Source organism: Chaetodon auriga, chromosome 22 (assembly GCF_051107435.1).
Source record: "Chaetodon auriga isolate fChaAug3 chromosome 22, fChaAug3.hap1, whole genome shotgun sequence".
Lineage (NCBI taxonomy): Eukaryota > Metazoa > Chordata > Actinopteri > Chaetodontiformes > Chaetodontidae > Chaetodon > Chaetodon auriga.
In genome coordinates this window covers 1,673,715-1,693,483 of record NC_135095.1, presented here as the reverse complement: position 1 = coordinate 1,693,483, position 19,769 = coordinate 1,673,715, and positions in this window count along the sequence as shown.

Genomic DNA, 19,769 nt, shown 5'->3' with positions numbered 1-19,769 from the left:
TATTGCGTGTATAAAGGTGTGACTGAGCAGCATATTCCAACCATGGCTGTAATCTGACTAAGATGTCCATGTAAACGTGACTGATTATCAGGATTAGGTGGAGGGGAACTGTAGTTGATTTCAGCGTTTTTCTTCTTTCTTGAGCCTTCCACCACATCTTACACCTTTTGTATTTTAGCTCTGTCATTCAGTTTGTTGAGTGATTTCTTTTTTCCTGCCTTTGTATCTCTTTGCCACCTAAATCTCCAACAGAATCGACAATAAAAACTGTAATAAATTCAACCCCTTAACAATGATTCAACCCCATAACACTGGTTTTTGTTACGGGGTTGAACGTTACGGGGTTGAAGATGTTAGCTTGTAACAACCCTAAGTGCATCATTAACCCAGATTCACGGCACCACATGGCATTAGGAAATCATGAAATTGTTATATTTTTCAACACTATTGTTTTTTTTTTCCCCCAAATAGTTTTTTACTATCATATATTTATGTAACACAGTTGAACAGTTAAGCTTGACAATCTCAAACTGACAATAAAAACAATGAAATACAGATAAGAAGAGATGCTAATTCTTAGCACTCTTTACAGTATATTCTTCACAAGATTTGTGTGATGTTACTTCCTCAGTGCTGCAGATGTTGGACTGAACCATTATTTTTAAAGAAGGGACTTATGTGTGCTGTTACGGGGTTGAATCCAAACTGGGGGACATGTTTAAATGTTGCCATTTCATAAATAATTCATGCATCTTTTTTCAGATTTTTCTTTCTTTTTGGTTAAAGTAGACAGACATATGATTATTTTAGCAGAGAAATTGCTCTGAATTGCGATTTATATTTGTTTTATATTCAATGAAAAAGTAAGTTTGGTTACTGGGGACATGCAAATATGGCTGTCATCTACTCTTTAGCAAGCCATGAAAAAAATAAAAATACTTTAATTTCTCTTTTTTGTGTGTATTATAATCCAGAGACACCTAGATCTATCCGTTTTGGCTTTAAAAATGCATTTTTGGTTACTTTATTGAAATTATTTTAGGTAAAATCTGTGCACCGAATTCAGAGAATCACCCTAATAGCTCACTATATGTTAGCCTGCATCCCTCTATTGACTGCAGCATCCAGAACTCAGCATGCCCAGTTTTTAACAGGAAAAAGAAAAAGAGTATAGTGCTGGCATCCCTACACTAATTTCCTGTTAAATGTAGAATTGATAGGGTGGACGTTTGGCTCGGTTGGTGGGGCGTCTGCCTCATATGCTGGTCCTCTGCTCCGGCCGCTGGTTTGATTCCCACCCTTGACTCTTTGCTGCATGTCGTCCCCCCTCTCTCTGTCTTGTTTTCTCTAGCCTGTCCTATCAATAAAGGCAAAAATGCCAAAAAAAAAAAAAAATACGATTGATACATTTTATGTTTGTTTTAAATGGCCCAGTTGTCACTGACTGTTTTGGGCTAAGTTTTGAACAAATAAGACAGACTACGGTTGAGGGTGCTTGTCGGAGGACACTCCTGCGGCCGTGAAGGCAGCGTCCTTCAACCCTCGATTTCCCCTTCTTCTTTTTGTTTTTTAGGTATTACACTTTTTTCTCCATAAGAAATTAAAGAGCATATCCACTTACAGGTAAATTCATGTAAATTTGGACCAAATCAGACAGGCTAAAAGCAGCCCAATATTCAATGTGTATTTTTGGCAACATTTGGACCAAATCAGACAGACTAAACTCAGTCCACCTTTCGAGCTTGATTTTTGTACCAAATCTGGACCAAATTTGGACCAAATCAGACGGGCTGCAGCCCAATATTCAATGTCTATTTTTGGGCTAAATTTGGACCAATACAGATGGTCTAAACTCAGCCAACGCCAAGTTTTGGACTAGATTTGGACCAAATCAGTTGGGCCAAATGAAGCCCAATCCTCAACGTCTATTTCTGGGCTCAATTTGGACCAAATCAGACGGGCTTAAAGCAGACCAATTTTCAACGTCTATTTTTGGGCTAAATTTGGACCAAATCAGACAGGCTAAACTCAGCTCAATTTTCAACGTCTATTTTTGGGCTAAATTTGGACCAAATCAGATGGACTAAACTCAGCCAAATTTTCAACGTCTATTTTTGGGCCAAATTTGGACCAAATCAGACAGGCTAAACTCAGCTAAATTTTCAACGTCTATTTTTGGGCCAAATTTGGACCAAATAAGACGACTAAACTCAGCCCAATTTTCAACGTCTATTTTTGGGCCAAATTTGGACCAAATAAGACGACTAAACTCAGCCCAATTTTCAACATCTATTTTTGGGCTAAATTTTGACTAAATCAGACGGGCTAAACTCAGCCCAATTTTCAACGTCTATTTTTGGGCCAAATTTGGACCAAATAGGACGACTAAACTCGGCCCAATTTTCAACGTCTATTTTTGGGGTAAATTTGGACCAAATCAGACAGACTAAACTCAGCGAAATTTTCAACGTCTATTTTTGGGCCAAATTTGGACCAAATAAGACGACTAAACTCAGCCCAATTTTCAACATCTATTTTTGGGCTAAATTTTGACCAAATCAGACGGACTAAACTCAGCCCAATTTTCAACGTCTATTTTTGGGCTAAATTTGGACCAAATCAGACGGACTAAACTCAGCCCAATTTTCAACGTCTATTTTTGGGCTAAATCCAGACAATGACGGACCGACCAGATCTAGCCCAAAAAACAACATCCAAATGACGTCTAGTGTTGGGAGGGGAGTGAGTAATATAAAGTGATTGTTAAACTTACTCAAGCTGGGCATCGTTCAGTGAATGAAGCCCAATTGAGCTAACAAAAGCAATTCACAGATTGTTGAAAAGGATTGTGGTTGATTTCCTGTGGATATAGTGTGCAACAAGGAAAAGCCATATGACCGTATGAAGATAGATGGTCAAAAGAGTTCAATTTGTATTGTGTTACTCATCACAAAAGGACAGGAAGATGGAAAAGATCAAGATCACAGTGGAATCTGCTGAGAAATATCTTAGGATCAAAGGACTAAGAGGGGAAATAGTGGAAGAAAAGTTAAATGAAGGAACATCTAACACAGCAGATATGGATTGGTGGCTCTTTGTACTCTTACCCTGCAGTGGAATGCAAGAAGCCTTATTGCCAGTGGACAAGAATTCAGAAAATTCAAATTTCTTGCACAAGCCTCATGTAATATGCATACAAGAAACATGGGTGAAGTCACAATGGAATTTTTATGCTGCAATCAGGAATGATAGGGAACCTGGGAAAGGTGGCAGCATTTTGAAGAATGGGATGAATTAGAATTGATTCACTAAAAAAGGGCACAAGCAACAATTCAGAAAACGATTACATTAGCAAAATGTTCATATTGGAGACAGTACTGTAATAGAATTAGGAGTGGAAGTTATCATCACAGTTGTCAGATGTATGTGGAATTCTTAGGAAAATGGGACAATTTTGAAATACCAGTGCTGAGCAGTGGTAACAAAATGCAATTAGTCATGTAGAAAAAGCAGAACTTCTAGCAAAGATATTTGTGAAGATACACAGCTCAGAAAATTTTCCTTTAAAAGCTAAGCAGGGTAGAGACATTACCCTTGCACAAAACCCAGAAATCACAGGAAGAAAGGCTACATCAGGTGAAGGTCCTGATTTGCCATTCAGTATGTTTAAACTCAGGACAGCCATGTCAAATGCATGGCAAACTTTACCAAGGAAAGATGCTATCTCTTACAGCATGTTAGTACAAACGAAAGACAGTGCACTTGAAACAATTAAATAAGACAATATAGCAAACAGGCATTATCATGTCAGTATGGAAGCAGTCAGTTATAGTGCTGATACTAAAATCAGGTAAAGATTTATCAAATCCAGCAAGCTATAGACCCAAACCATTCTCAGTTCGGGAAGAGGGTTGAACAATGGTAACAGAAAGACTAGGACACTTCCTACAGAGTGAAGATGTTTTTTCTATCTATCAAAGTGGATCATCAATGCCTTGTGTCATGAAAGCTCAAAACCAATTAAGAAATAGTGATTACCATATTTTTTTTATGTCAAAAAAGCAAGACATGCTCTGGAAATAGAGACTCCTTACCTAACAGTAAATCAGGTGAAACAGCAACATGTACAACTGAATGTTAGAGTTCCTGTTTAGGAGGACAATAGAAGTAGAAGTGGGCACAGAATATTTCAAAAGTACTCAGCAAAAAATTGAACTCCACAGGGCAGGGTGTGCAGTCCACTGCTATTTAATATAATGATTAATGTCATTTTTGAATTGACTGAGCACAATATAGGACAATCACTTTATGCTGATGATGGGACATTTTGGATCAGGAGTTGAAATCTAGACTATTTGAAAGGCAAAATGCAAGCAAGCAATACACAGAGTGGAAGAAGCAAACAAAGTGAAAAAGTGCAAAAGATCAATAATCTATTGCAATGTATGTCAGAGTGAGATTGGGGAGCAAGCGGGACATCTTTATTTCATAATTATTGGGTTCTTATGAGAGGGTCCTAGATTATGGATACATATCGTATATTTCTGCATCAGAAACCAACCTTAATATTTAAAACATCACTCGTATCTGCAAATGGAAGTTGAAATGGGGGAAATGCCTCTATGAATTAGGAAGGTCAGTCTTATGTTGGGTTAATTTGCAAGGACCCAGCAGACCACACCCTACACAGGCCAAATTTAAGGAGAGTTGAGAGCATGATCAATCCAGGTAGGGAGTGCTAAGCCACAAAATACAGGCCAGTGCAAACTAAAATTAAGCCTCATTGTTCCATCATCTTCCACACCTCCTTGGGTATTTAAAAGTAATTAAAAGAGAAATCTAAGCAGGTACCAAAGTGGACAATAGTGCAAAATTATACTGATGAACACCAAAACAAGACATTTCCATTCACAGATGGTTGAAAAGAACCAGAGAAACAAAGATACAGTATTCTAAATCTCTTAGTGAAACAGCAGTGAAAAACAGTATCAGACCATCTTTCAGTGTGCACAGCTGAATTACTTGCAATATTGTTAGCGTTACAATGTGTTGAAGGGAATAACCAACACAGTGTCGTGGTTGCCTATGATAGCTTGTCAGCACTTTCAAGCAGGAGCCGGAGATTTTATATTTCTTTGGTATACAATATCCAGCCTGCTCATTTTATGTGCTACTAGGGCTACATTACAGGGGTTTGGATCTCTCCTTCCTTTGGCTTCCTGCTCATGTAGGGGTAGAAGGAAATGAGAAGGTAAACACACCAAACAGTCATTAAAATCACAATCTACTGCTCCACACACCAGTCCAGCAGGTGGCAGTAATGCCCATTTAAGCTTGTTTGCCAACTGCCATTAAAATTCAAAGATGAAGAGAAGAAGGACTAAGTCAGTGTGTATATATTAGTTGTGAACCGCTGAGAAGAATGAGTATTCTCTTGGAGATGGGTGCTGCAATCGGCAACTATTGTCAAGACCAAAATTGCTCATGAACTGTTTTATTGTTTCTGGGGCCTGTCAGATATGCTTATTGATTGAAATGCTCAATCTACTGAAGGATGGATAACTGTGTTAAAGTGACGCCCTATTAAGACTTCAATACAGTGTGAAGACTGTGGCCTTTCCAAAAGTGAGATTATGGGCATTAATTACAGCACCACCATCTAGCTGATTTGACTCATGTTTCTTGGGAGGCACATGCACATCATTGCCAGTTATTGAGTTTCATGTTTCTAGTTCATTCCCACTCACAGCAATTTGACATTGAAATCTTTTAACTTTTTGACAGCTTAGGCCCATAGCCCTTGTTTGGCTCCCCCCGATACTCAAACTAGAAGAGTTACAAATTTTATGCTGACAATTAAAGATCCATGTTCTATAGGGATCCAGTTAAGGTCAAAAGGGGAAGTGGAAGTCTTCATAACACTCATTTTGTCTGTTATTTTTATGTTATTGCACACTATAGCAGGGGTTCTCAAATGTATCATTCAAAGGTCTGCATCTGATTTTTATTCAAGGTCAGTGGTCCAGAACCATTAGTGATAACAAAATAATACTGGAGATTGTGGCTGACTGGTTGTGACCCGCGGACCGCCAGTTGATGATATAGGCTGGGTCCGGATTGACTTGCCATTCGATCTGGATACAGATCAAGGTCCGGACTTCCAGAGGGCCTGCACAATGGTATTGATGGCACAGTTTTCCCTTTTTTTATGATTGATGTTCAACAACGTGTTGAAGCAAATGGACTGTCAAATAGCATGACTGCAGGAAATTCAGCTGCCAGGGTTGGAACATGAAAAAGAAAAGAGAAAACATGGACAAACCAAATCAGTATTAAACAGGAAAGGACAGAGAAAAACTGTTCTTCCTGATGAGACTCAGATCCCTCAGTGTGTACAAGAGGCTTTCTGTAGCTCTTGTTGTCAGTGCACTGTTCTCTTAACCAGTGGCTAGAGAGGCCAGCAGACACAAGTTGGTAAGGAAGGCTCGCTCTGTGGTTGGGCTGGAACTGTACAGCCTGGAGTCAGTGGTGGAGAGGAGGATCAATGACAAGATCACAGCCATTCTAGATAATCCCTTTCAGCCTCTTGATGCAGAGCTGTGACAGATGGGCAGCCCATTCAGCCACTGGATCATCCCACCTATGTACAAAGCCAAGCACTCATTTGGTGCTCATTTGTACACACTGTCATTTGACTGTTGTTGTGGACATTGTTTTACTCTTTTCCAGAGTACTTAAAACAACACTGGGAGATCCCTTTAGCCATGGTTCCATTGTTGACACTCGGGAACAGACCGGAGATCCCTGTGGAAATAAGGAGAAGGAGGAGGGGATGCAGAGCTGGAGCGAAGTGCCATTACAAGAAAAGACGGTACAAACCAAGTCTCTTACTATGGGGAATGTGAGATCTCTCCCAAATAAGATGGAAGATCTAACAGGGGGCAGGGGTAGAATGAAATCTGTTGAAAAACAGATTCAATTCATTTACCCAGTCCTGGTCTCCAATTCAGGGCCCCTCCACTGATCACCTCTCAAAACCTCTGCTGTTGTTCTCCTGAAGGCAATCTTCCAACTTCCACCTGCAAGCTGGCAGTCTTCCAGGTAGAACCTGCTCCTCTGAACTCTTCCACACCTGGAGAACACTGTGAGCACAGCGAGGGACATGTTTTTTGACTTCTCCAGTGTTTTCAACACAATCCAACCAGCACTGCTTAGGGGAAAGCTAGAACAAGCTGGAGTAGACTGCCACCTGGCTGTGTGGACCATCAACAACCTCACCAACAGACCCCAATATGTGAGGTTTCACAACTGTGTATCTGATGTGGTTGTTTGCAGCAGGGGAGCTCTGCACGGGACAGTGCTCTCTCCTCATCACACTATGCACATTGGACTTCAGACACAACACCAACAGTTCTCCAATGATACAGCCATTGTTGGATGTGTATCTGACAGGAACAAATTGGAATACAGGGAGGTCATCACCAACTTTGTCAAATGGTGTGAACTGAACCACCTGCACATAAACACCAACAAGAAACATCCAGGGCTTGGGAATTGAGATTTTGTGGGAGGACAAAGACCTGGGTGTTCACCTCAACAACAAACTGGACTAGAGTCGTCTCCACTTGCTAAGAAGACTGACGTTATGGCATCTGCAATTTTCCACGCAGTGGTCTGCTAAGGCTGTGGAAGCTCTGAGAGAGACAGAAAAAGACTGAAAAAACTGGAGGATGTTAGCCAACCTGACATCAATCTCTGACAATTCATACCATCGCCAGCACGAGATAGTGGGGGCCCTAAGCAGCACCTTCAATAGCAGACTGCTACATCCACTCTGTAAGAAGGACTGCTGCTGCAGGTCCTACATTCCAACTGCGATCAGACTATTCAACTCTAGCATTATTTAATGTAGCACTATATTTACACACCTACTGTTTTATACTAATGTGTGATTTTTGCATCTTGCTATTACATCCATGCAATTTCCTGAGCAATATTATTTTTTTCTTCAATATTACACATTTTTTATTTTTTATCTATTTTGTAACAAGCCTATGCATATACATATTTTTATATACTGTGTGACATATTTTTTTATCCACTGTGCAATAGTGTAGAAATACTGTACTTACACCATGTGCAATTTCAATCCATGTACGATTAACAATATTATTTTTTAATACCCCCTCCCCCTTTTTTTGTACAGAATGTATATATACTCAGTTGATTTTCTATTTTGGAATTTATATATCCTTACATGTCTCGTTATTATATTCCTGCTACTTTTGATGCTGCCTGTAACACCCTAATTTCCCCTACAGTGGATTAATAAAGTGTTATCTTATCTTATCATAGGCCCCCCATCCTATGCTTATCCTTCACAGAACATGTGTTTTCCAGCTTGCCTCACTCAAAGGGGCCTCTTTTCGAGCAGTAAAGAGTACAGCTTGTCTTCTCAGTCTGCACTATATTATGCTGGATAATGTTATAAAAATATGTATTTACCACAGTCTGTAAAACATGGACATAGTCTACATGATGTCACCCATAGGTTTCTAAAAAACCTCAGTGACAGTGGCTCTGGCTGTTGGCGTCTTGGCAGTGCCTGACTCGACCTAATACTCACTAATGCAAAAAGGGCAAAGAAGTTGAGCTTGACTCTTTTTTTGGATCCAGTCTCAAGTGGCAATTCAAGGAACTACAGTATTTGGCATTTGGCTTAATTTTTCAGCCCCAGATGTTTCTGCTTGTTATGTATGGATATATAACATATATACAGTTATAATTTGTTCTAATGTTTATACAATCACACTGCTTATGTTGCAAAGTGGCCCACTGTGTACCATATATATGAGCTAGGTTCGTCTATTGTTGTGTTCTAACCCTAACCCTAACCCTTGGTTGACAGATCACCTGTGCCAATGCAGTCTCATTGGAATTCATAACATTGCTGTACTTTTTCCAGACAGCACTTGCGTTCCGCTCAGATTCAACATGAAATTAATTTTAGACACATATGGAAAATCAATCCAATGCATTTGGTCCCAAATTCAAATGGGGTGGTACATATTTACACAAATAACATTAAGCAGTCTGACACAGTAGTACTGTAGCATTAGAGCTACTGCTGCTGTGCTGTATACCACACTGCTATACTGAGGCTCCCTCTCTATGCAATTAGATGCAGTAAAACCACATTAATGGCCTATTATTGTTATTGTGATGCTTGCTTTTTTTTTCCCCTTTGGCTGGCTGTCCAACTCAATTTCACCAAATTGATTAATTCAATCAGATCACAGGACTCTGGTTAGACAACTCACAGTGTAGCATGAAATAAGTGGCGTAGATCATAACAAACAAATCACAGTTACTTCTTAATTGAAACCCAACTACTTGGCCTCAGGGCTACTGTGGATAAAAATGAATTGTCCATGCATGTCTCCAAAGACAATGGGTATTAATAAGGTCCATTCCTGTTACCTGACTTATTCCCACAGTCTCCAGAGAGAAAATGACAGACTTGGTTTAGTACTCTTTGTTTAGGCAACTGATAAATGGGAGGATCTTCCAAATAGATGAATTGAGGATAAGGAATTGGTATTAACTTTCAGCCATGATTCCTATCACAAAGAAAATAATGCATGCTAAATACTCCAAGTCAAATATTTCTAGCCCTAATCTCATGTGTGTCTTTTGTCTTATATGTGTGATGTGTACATTATCTGTATTTGTATGCAGTGTTGACTAGCTGTTATTCTTTAAACCAAAGGGGAAATCAGTCTATTCCTGAGAAAGTTCTCAGTACTTGCAGATTGGCCATCTAGAAAAGCATGACTCACCATTGCCCACCTTGTTTTCGTGTGGGCTGGTGGCCAGATACAGCTTTTGTCCTGTGAATGAATGACTGGTGAATGAATGAATGACTTTTGTAATAAATTTACAGTTTGATAGCTGGAGACCTGCAAATAGCCTCCATAAATAGCATGACAGTACTTTTGTTCACATATATATGAATATATATATTTCCCACTGGCAGTTTATCAGAAACTGGTATAGAGAAAATGAATAACTGTGGGCACCCTTAAGTGCAAAACACAACATTTTGGGAAACAACTCAACAAAACAAAATACAATGACAAAACTGCTTCAACATATTAAAGTCTCTATGTGCAGCTTCTGGAAATTCCTTACTTTGGCACCACCCACTGGTAGAGAAACAATACAACATGGGTTTCACAAGGCTCAATCCTGGACCCCCTTCTCCTGTCCCACTCCTGAAGGATGCTAGGTGCTGTCATACAAGGTGTCTACTCCAAGACCTGTCCATCACCCTTAACAATACTTTGGTTGAGCAACCTGAGCAACTTCAGACCAGTCCTGTGATGCTCATGTAACGCTGCTTCCTATTACACAGCACAAGTAATAGGGGATTCCATTAACTCCATTTGAGTTTTCTAGAAAGATGAGTTGGGTGGCTGGTTATTGTAGTGAGCAGGGATTTGACTTGGGATTGATAACTGGCCTTCTTTTTGAGCCTCCCTGGTCTGCTGAGAGTGGACGGCCCTCATCCCACTGGAGTATGCACCGCTATGTTATCTAGGAATATAGACAGGCATCGATATTTTATGGTGCAGAATATGATGTATCTGAGGGCCTTTGCTTTTCTCTTTGTATATTTGACCTCTTTGAAGAAATTCTAAGCAGGTTTTGAATACATTTTCATTGCTAGCTGATGATACTACACTATATGTGCCAACAAAGGCAGATGATCTTATTGAAATTATCAAACTACAGGCATGTTTACCTGGTGTGAAATCCTAGATGTCTCATAATTCCTATTCCTAACCTGATATAAAACTGAGATTTTGGTCATTGGCCCCGCTCAATAGAGACATCAAGTTCAAGTTTCAAGTTTCATCAAGTTTCATCAAGTAACAGTAACTCTTTACACCAAAAATCTTGGTGTGTCATGAGTCGCCAACACTGCAAGACATAAAATAGTTTACAACTGCTTTGGCTATCTCTTACAACAGACTACTCCGCATGTCATAATTAACATCTCATATAGCATGCAAAATGTAAGCAACTGTATCAAGTGAGGTAAGGCATCATGCATCAAGTTAATCGAGCCCAGTATCCTTGGAATTAGATTCATATGGGGCACTCCTGTAAGGCCTGATTTATGTCCAACACCAACATTCAGTGCCAAGTGCCAGTACTGGAAATACTGTGCTTTTTATATTGTAAAGTAGAAACTCAGGGGCGTGAAGGTCGGGATGGTGGAGACTGGAGTTTGTGTTTCACTACATATCATTAGTGTTTGCTTTTAAAAACTATAACCATGAATTTTCCTTTACCTTTGTGAAGTGATTTATTTGTCTAACCTTAACCATAGCAGGTACCATGAGCAGATATTCTAGAAAGTTTAAAAACTTTGTCACTGAACTTCATTCATTCATTCATCTTCTATACCCGCACATCCCATTTCGGTGTTGCGGGGGGCTGGAGCCTATCCCAGCTAGCAATGGGCGAGAGGCGGGGTACACCCTGAACCGGTCACCAGCCGATCGCAGGGCTACATACACAGACACACAGACAGACAACTCACACACTCACACCTACGGACAATTTAGAGACCAATTAACCTAATGAGCATGTTTTTGGTTTGTGGGAGGAAGCCGGAGTGCCCGGAAAGAACCAACGCATGCACGGGAAGAACATGCAAACTTCACACAGAAAGGCCCTGCCCGACCCAGGGTTCGAACCAGCAACCTTCTTGCCGTGAGGCACGCGCACTACCTGCTGCGCCACCGTGCCACCGTCACTGATCTTAATCTGGGGTTTTGCATTGTCCAAGAGTTTATCAGTGAATAATGTTATTGAAACATTGAAATGTAATCATTATAGCATTTTAACCCCCTGAACCCCAAGTAGTTTCTGTTTTATGTTTTCTTTTTTAATGCCATGAAAAAGAAAAACAATATGTGATGTTTTTCTTTGATTGTTACGGAAGCCCTGAAAGGCAAGGTGGAAAAAAAAAAATAAAACGGCCAATGTTTAAGTTTATCTCATACGTACGAGATAGTATCTCGTACGTATGAGTTAGTATCTCGTACGTACGAGATAACTCGCAATTATTATTTTTTTTCACCTTGCCTCTCAGGGCCACTGGCTCAGTTATTTTGGAGGAAAAAAAAAAATCTGAAACGAGAGGTTTAACCTTCTCAGTTACTTTAACTACAAATATCTGCTGTAACAGCACGTCATGTAGCCTGCTGACTCTTGCGACAACAGATTTTAGATTCAGATCGTGGTCGATTTTTTTTTTTTTTTTTTTGTTTGCTTTTTTTACTGTGGTAACTAAGTGGCGTGCTCTGATTGAGTGGAGATGCAATCTATATCTATCTATCTATCTATCTATCTATCTATCTATCTGAGAATGTCTTTTTATTTGCGTTATGTCGGTTTGTGTAATTTATGGTACCACTCAATTGGAGCGCTCCACTTTTTCTGTGTAAATCAGCGCATAATTGCATTTTTATGTATTTCATGAAGCATCAAATAACCCAAAACCCTATTTCTTACAGAGCACATAGTACAGTTGACATTGAAACCAAGGATAGTCAATATGCTCAATAATTGACCACGATCTGAATCTAAAATCTGTTGTCGCAAGAGTCAGTAGGCTACATGACATGCATTAGCCCACTACTTTAAAGCATCGATTGAAAAAGACAAACACCTGATAAAAATGATTACAAATATGTTTGAGCCGCTTGCGGCTCACTTTTGCATGGCAGGTCAGTCTGGATGACGTGGCATACTGTCAGTGGCGGAACAGCTACGTGTTGTCACATGGAGCTTTCATTCATAATTCTATATAAAATTATGTGATATAAATATTTTATGGAGAAATCTCTCAGTCCCATTGTGGTTTACAGCAGATATTTGTAGTTAAAGTAACTGAGAAGGTTAAACCTCTCGTTTCAGATTTTTTTTTTTTCCTCCAAAATAACTGAGCCAGTGGCCCTGAGAGGCAAGGTGAAAAAAAATAATAATTGCGAGTTATCTCGTACGTATGAGATAAACTTAAACATTGCCCGTTTTATTTTTTTTTTCCACCTTGCCTTTCAGGGCTTCCGTAGATTGTTTATTTAACTAAAATTGAAAGAAAAAAAATTGAATGTGCATTTTGACAGCCTCTACAAACTATCTTCTATTTTCTTTTCCTAACTGCTGGCTCCTTCTCCAGTAGTTCAGTCAACTTTTAGCTGATTTGTTATCAAGTAACTGTAGTTGCACTGCGGAGCACAGAATTTTATTTTATTTTTTGTAGGATCTGGTTAGTGCAACTAATTTTTCTGAGGTTTGTTTTTTAAAGCAAATTTCATGACACGTACAATAATGTGAAGATTTAGAATCTTGAGGAAATATCACCATTTTAAGGTTAGATTTGAATGTTTGGATATCTGACAGCAGAATTTGTAGCACATGTTTTGTCAAGGACCTTCAGCCTTTCAAACCTGATGACAGGTTGTGTGGTTCAGGGGGTTAGTTCAATAATCACTGTCTAATGATGCAGTCAAACATTATTAATTTCTTCATAATATGATTCTACAAATAACTGCACTAATTAACTGAAATTATCTAGTATGAGCATACTTGAGATATTGTAACACAGTATATCTAATTCTGTGATTGCAGTAGGATTGATTAAACTAAAATCATAGAAAAATAAAGAAAATAAACTCGTTATTGTTTTGCACCTTCAAAGGGAGGTCAGAGGTTTGGGATGGCTTCAGAACAAAGCCCTGGAGTTGGGAATTCAGTTTGTTTCTTCAGGGCAGTTCAGTAGGACAGTTACTTGCTAACACAGAGACTTAACCCCTGGCGGAAAAATGGTCTTTGTAACCAATTAGAACAACATGCCTCCCAGCCTCTGAAACAGCACTTAGATCTCATGAACTCTGTCCCCCTCTGTGGTTTGGTTTAATGGCTGCTGTCCAAATCACCTCATGGTCCACAGAGAACTGCTGAGCTTTTTGACATCGACAACTTCATCATCCTTCAAAGTGTTTTCCTTCCCAATAATATCTGACAGACCTGGCAAGGAGAATACTTTTCCAATAATGATTTGAATTAAAGTTTTTTTTTTTTTTTCTGGAAATGCACAGATTTGCTACAAATGAATAATGTTGTAATTACTGTAATTAGAAGGTTGCAGATTTAAGGATGCTAATGATTTAACAACTATTTTTGACTGTCTGCTGTTCACAGCAATAGAGAAGATTGCAAATATATTTTTCACAACATTTACAGTTTCATGTATTTAGTTTTCTGAGATGAGCTTTTCAGAAAGTAATCATGGCTTTTTGGCAATGACTGGTAAAATTAAAAATAAGAGGTTTAAAAGCACCAATAGCAGTGATGACTACACATTAAATACTATAAAGGAGCATAACATGTCAAAGGTTGTACAAGAGTAGAATTTTTCAGAAAATCTATCTGTTTTCACCAAATGAAGGAGCTCTTCTTCTTACTGTCATGAGGTCCCAATTTTGTTTTTCCAGTGTGCATCTGTGGAATAAATCTGTGTACATACACCCCTGATTGTAGTAAGTATAGATGTCTACATCCCTGTTTAGTATGAACAAAGATGTGGTTTGTAAATATGTATGTAAGTATGAACAAAGCTTAAGACCTCATTAGATAGTGCTGACTTTAGGTCTGACCTGACTTTTACATCTGCCCCTGGAACATCATCTGAACTGCAGTAACCTGTAGCTTCCCCCTCTCTGTCTCTCCCTGCATGTCTGTGTGGTGTGTGATTGCCTGAGTGAACACCAGTGTGCCTGAGCAGAGCCTCTCTAGCTGCATCCAATCCTGTAATCAAGACTGAAAGACTCAACTATAGCACATCCACCCTGCCATATTGTAGTATGTGCTCAGTCACTCTGCGTTTCCAGCCTTCTGTACTTGATGTTGAGATTTGGCAAGAGCATGTTTGGTTATTAGCAGATAGTGAGGATAATTATTTATACCAATAGCTGCATTAATATGACTAAAATTCTGAATATGAATTAATAATAACAGGGCATCACCCTGAGACCAATAACCAAAGTGTGGATGCAGTCTCATGAATGAGATGTTCACTTAAATTGGTAATGTTTCAAATACAATTTTGTGTTTATCAGGTGAACAGTGAAGGGTCGAATCAAAATACTGATCCTCGCAACCAGCTGTTGCCACAATACATATGCACAAATAATGACAGACAACTGCTCTTTAAGTCTGCAGTAGTGTTTATTTAACTTCAACAATGCTTTCTTTTTATCATACAGAAGCCTGGCATGCAAACTCTGAGTTCATAAGCTGTGGTACTGGTCTTTTAACTGATACAGTGCAGTTTTGTGACTTAACTGCAGCGGCAGAAAACGAACACAAAATAAAGTAAAGCATTACGGCATTAGACACACAATCAATATTATGTGCTAAGTACACAGAAGCAAGCGCAATGATTCAGATATCTTAAACAGCAGCAACAGGACTATGTGGCCCATTAATTTTAGTAACAGGACAGTAACACTTATGTAACAATGAAGCTTACAATAACACACTATCATTAACCTGCCTCTACCCAAATATAAACAATATTTCTTCAGATCATTTTGGGAGTGTTTAACGTGTATTTCAGCTCATCCAGAGTGTTCTGTGTTTCTTTGAGATCAGACAGTGACGAGGCCTTCGTGTTGCTTCATCAGCGGTTTGACAGCTGGCTGATCCTCGTAGGCAGCAGAGGAAAAAGCGGAGGATCAGTAAGAGCAATGTGAGATTGGTGGATACACAAATAGTTGATCTATTTCAGGATCAAAGCAGTCCATTATGTTACCAAGTTAATGGACTGTTTCCTAGGCCACTTAAAATGCAAATGGTTGATTGGGAATGATACACCTTCTCTAGCAACTTCACATTGCAGTGGAAAGGCATGTTGGCGCAGTGTGCATTCATTCTTATATCCTAGAAGATGTCATGGTAGTGTCACAGGGATTCCCAGCGGGTCTCAGGCAATGGGAACCCAGGATGTGGATTTAATTCAGCCCCGGCTGTCCTCCTGCCCGACACAACCAGTCACCCCTCCGACCTAGCTCCTTTCTGGCTCTCATCCCATCCCTTTTGCCCCTGCAATATAATTATCCTCTTTATTCAAACTCCAGTATCCTCAACTCTCTGTCCTGCATTTAGGTCTAACACTTATTTGTGATATCAGGTGTGCTTACTTTCAATTTGACCTCAAAATCAAGGAGCTTGGATAACGTGGAAAATGCCGACTTTTTTCCAAACTGGTTGATTGTAAAGTGTTCGTGCTCTTTTGCCCCACCAGACCTTGCTATTGATACATTGCTAAGCCACAGCCTCCCTTGCTACTGTTGCTACGCCAGTCAAACTTTCCCTTGATGCACGGCAAATAGGCAGTTTACTGTTTCAATGGACAATTTAGCACAAAAGATTCTCTGAGTCTCTTCAGAGAGATAGACAAAAATGGTTTCCCAGTCAGCAACAGGTGATTCTGCTGACTGAAATGATAACTGCTGCCAGCAGATTTCATCAGATGCAGGTATAGCTCATTAAGCCAATATTCAACTTCATGACTTGGTTGAAAACTATTTCTGGCAGTTTCTGGTAGTTTAAAACAGGGTAATTACAAATGAGTTTTGCTGGGAGTCTGTGTAGCAGTGGGGGGTTTGCAGTTATCGATGGAGATGAATTGAAGTCTGTCGGACAGATATGATCTGAACCAGTTGAGGACAGAGCTGGTGATATGAAAGGTAGTTTCCAGTCAGGAGAGAAGGATGGAGTGATTGATGGTGTCAAAGGCAGCGCTGAGGTCGATGAGGATCAGAATGTTGAGGTTTCACAAATTCTCATACACAAATTGAAATAAAACTTCTTTAATTTTTTTTTTTTTTATTATTATTATTTTTCTATCCCATATTGCGTAAAAAGAAAATTTGAAAAGCAACTCCAAAATCTTAATTGTTGATTGTTGACATAAGGAGTGAAACATTTGAAAATGGAAGATTGAACTGATAAGCATGACATGGACTGGCTGGGGTTGCTGGAGTATAAACTTTTTGTCCCAGCACTGAAAGCCAATGCAGGAAGTATTGTGGCTCTTTAGCGAAGCAGAAAGTAAGGGTGTGGAGGTTGGATTGGTGCTGCGCGTTTGTGACTAATAATTATTTTTAAAACTTTGGTCTTTAATGCTAAAACATTAAATGTAATCCAGGGCTTTGCAGAATCATCCAATATGTATGTTCTCTCTGGTAATAGGGTTGGTGTTTGTGTAGCAATAATGTGATACGGGCTGGTGGGCTCCACCTTGTGCAGTGAGGTTCACATATGAGTCATCACACACAGCTTGTCCTTTGCCACAAGCTCCGACTGGTGTCTCAGTCTCCTCATGACCTCTAATTCCTCTCAGTTCATTTGAGATAACACGTGAGCTATGAAACTGATTAATCAGGTTCATTTGTCACCAAACAGACATTAAAGGGCATTGCAAGATCAGAGGTAAATTTAGTCATGAAGTCATTAGCTGCATGGATCTGTGACTGCCTGACATTTGGTTGAGTCAGTTCTCCAGACAAACACTGTCATTGCCTGTTTCAATTTGTCAAATATATTTACTCAATAATGTGCTGAGTGTGATACAGAATGTTCTATGCATTTTTTTTTTTTTCAGATTTGTGTTATTAGACATGTCTCCCTCATTTCAAATCATTTTGTCTTCATGAATTTAATTTCAGTGTTTACATTTTGCTGCTACATAACCTGAATATTTCAAAGACATGGATGTTAAAAAGCTCAATTTCAAATGAGTCACTGCAGAGAAAGCTTAATTAGCTTAACTAACTAAATCATGAAATGAAACCTAAGGAAAAATTACACCTGAGGAAGTAATAATAAAGCAGGATTATGGGAATATTTTCACAGCTGGGAGCTGACAGCCTGATATGAAAATGAGGAAAAGAAGAATCAGAGGGACAATCCCCTTTATTTGTCACACAGATACATGCATCATGCCCACCCACCATTCACTGGTGAAATTTGACTTCCGCCTTTAACCCATCCTGGTCGTCCTTCCTCCGCGGCAGACCAGGAGCGGTGGGCTGCCATCCAAACGGCGCCCGGGGACCCAGTTCCTTGTGTCACAGGTGGTGATCTTCTTGCATGTTTTTAGTGGGGGTATATTTTATGGAGGATACCGCAGGTGAACACGGGGAGAACATGCAAACTCCACGCAGAAAGGCCTTTTTCCTCAAGCAGCAGGCACCGAAGCTGCGAGGCGACAGTGTTGCCACCGTGCCACCGTGCCACCACCAAAAGATTATGAAATATAAAACAGAAGGAAAAACAATTAATGCCACCTGCAAAAGTTGGAGCAGGAGGACTGTTGCTTTACCAACTAAGTGCATTGTCATGAGATGATTCTTTTTTTTTTGGTCTCATTTACGAACTGATGATATTTCTTTTCACTCACATTCAACTGGACAGAGCTTTACACTATTTTTTCAACTCCACCCTGCATTATATTCCATACTGGTCTACAGAACAAATGATCATTTTTTGCTTATGAAAAGACAGTCACTCATTTAAAGAAGGACAGTGTGGACATTGGATCCCAATATATCACCGATGTAGCAGGTTGAAGGGAAGTTAAAGTTCAGAACTACTGTAAATCTACTCATTCATTATGTTTAGACCCAAGCCGTAACTAGTATTGAGGGAATTGAGACACCTCCTATCGCAGTATAGCTCTATTATGAGACACTTTGCTGATTACTTGTGGCTATGGTACATGCTAGCTAACACTGATTTTTACTGACTGTCTAGTTAGCTATCTAGCTGACTATCTAATGTGTAGTACTTCAATAATAATGACATCTTTACAGTGTACTGTATTGTAGTCTTTGATTGGATTAAAATGTAAATATAAATCAATTTTTTTGTGTTTTTATGAGGGACAGTTCTGCTCTGAACAATCTCAGAATTCATCAGGAAATCCATTAGCCAGAACAAGCACAAAAAACATGCACTCAGCATTTCCTACACAGAAACTGTGTGTATAATATATATGTATTACTCACATTTTGGGCACATAAGTCTGGTTGCACAGTGTGTGAGAGAGATAAAGAGAGAGTCATTGTGTGAGTGAGTGAGCAATTGTAATTAGATATTTTATTTTATAAAATTATTATTAAACAAATGACATTATGTTCTTTCTCACACTGTTCTATCCATCCATGTTCAGTTAAATGTTATGATAAATGCTAAAATTTGGGGGAGAGGGGAGTTATTTTAATTTTTGTGGCTGCTGTGCCAAGTGAAAATATAAAAGGGGCTAGTAAAACTCTGATCTGCTGGCCAAGTGGGCCAGTGGGGAAAAATGAATTCTTTCAGCCCATGGTTTGTCTGGCTGCACAGCAAAGACATGTTTGTCTTGTTGCTCTTCTTCTGTTGTATTTCTTGTCATTTCAAATTCAGGGTACTGTGTAAAAGGCACTTGGCACACCCTTAACTAAAGAGCAGATCAGCTACGACAGATATCTTCAAAATTCTAACTTCAAAGCTACTATAATCAATATATCAGTATTAACAATGGATCAAAAAGTTACATGTAATGTGAAATGTGTTGCTTGCAGTGACAAACCAACAGAAAAAAACCCCCAAAAAACTACCAGATAACAAACACTGTCACTTCATCAGTG